General features: G+C 40.9%; 1 pseudogene; it reads right to left on the bottom strand.

Annotated features, from left to right (window-relative positions):
- Positions 1-813: 813 nt before the first annotated feature.
- On the bottom strand, positions 814-1020 carry LOC112321210 (U2 spliceosomal RNA; annotated as a pseudogene).
- Positions 1021-1227: the final 207 nt, after the last annotated feature.

Genomic DNA, 1227 nt, shown 5'->3' with positions numbered 1-1227 from the left:
GATTGACAAGACTTAGCTCAGCTTGAGTGAGCAGGGAGAGACACCTCAGTGAGGTTAATTTGGTGTCTCCTTTTAAAGTAGCAAGTAAATTAGTAAACTGGTGTTACCGTTACCGAGGTTTTAATTAGAACTTTCCAATCCTGTGGAGTCATGTGATAGCCATTAGCTATGACCCCTGGCTTCCCCGTTACTTTCTCCCCCTCTTCCTCCTATCTAGCCAGGGAGTTCCAACCAAGATCCCATCTGATGGTCCAGCATTCAAGTCCTTGTTTGGGTGCCAGATGTGGGAGAACTCTGTCCTGAGGAGCTCTCCTGGCCGCCACGGATGAGAATAGGTTGTCCTGGACACAATCTTCTTGTTCTGGTGGGAAAGGGGCTGGGTTCCCTCTAGTGGGGAATGCCCCAAACCCTTCTCTGAAACAGCTTTTATTAGGGTCAGAATGTGCAGGGGATTCTAGCATACATGCATTTCTTATCAATCAATGTCCAAAAGACTACCATTGCAGAAAACAAATATTACCTTATAGATAACAATTAAAGAAACACAGAGATTTGTCATAGACCAGGGTCTGTGAGACATGCTGACGCCAGATGGTTGTAAAGGTGTATTTCATGATGCAAGGAGTTCACTCCTTATGCTTTGAACTTAATCATCTGGTTTATATCAACAGGGCTATACCAAAGCAAAACAAACTTCGAAAGATACAATGTATACTTCAGGCCTGATTTCCCAGGGGAACCCTCCATATTAGTGTTGAGGCATGCCTGCTGCCTGCGTTTCCTGGTTTTCCAGTGGGACTTACTGACCTCTCTCAATGCCTGCTCTCATGGGGCTACAATGTCCAAAACCACACAGAGCGGTCCCCCACAAAACCCCATTCACAATAACATCACACACAATGAAATACTTAGGGATAAATTTAACAAAAAATGTGAAAGATCTGTACAATAAAAACTACAATAGTAAACTGATAAGAACAGATACTACACTTGATTTAAGCCAAAAGGCCGAGAATTTTTTTTTACTGGATATAACTCCACAAGCAAAAGAAAAAAAAGAAAAAGTTAAACAAATGGGACTTTATCAAACTAAAAAGTTTTTGCACAGCAAAGGAAATCGTCAACAAAATAAAGAGACAACCCACAGAATGGGAGAATGTATTCACCAATATATCTGATAAGGGGTTAATATCTAAAATTTATAAAGTACATATAAAACTCAACAGT

This window comes from Desmodus rotundus, chromosome 1, assembly GCF_022682495.2.
Source record: "Desmodus rotundus isolate HL8 chromosome 1, HLdesRot8A.1, whole genome shotgun sequence".
NCBI lineage: Eukaryota > Metazoa > Chordata > Mammalia > Chiroptera > Phyllostomidae > Desmodus > Desmodus rotundus.
Note: the sequence above shows the minus strand (reverse complement) of the source record. Positions and strands in the feature narration are given on the sequence as shown.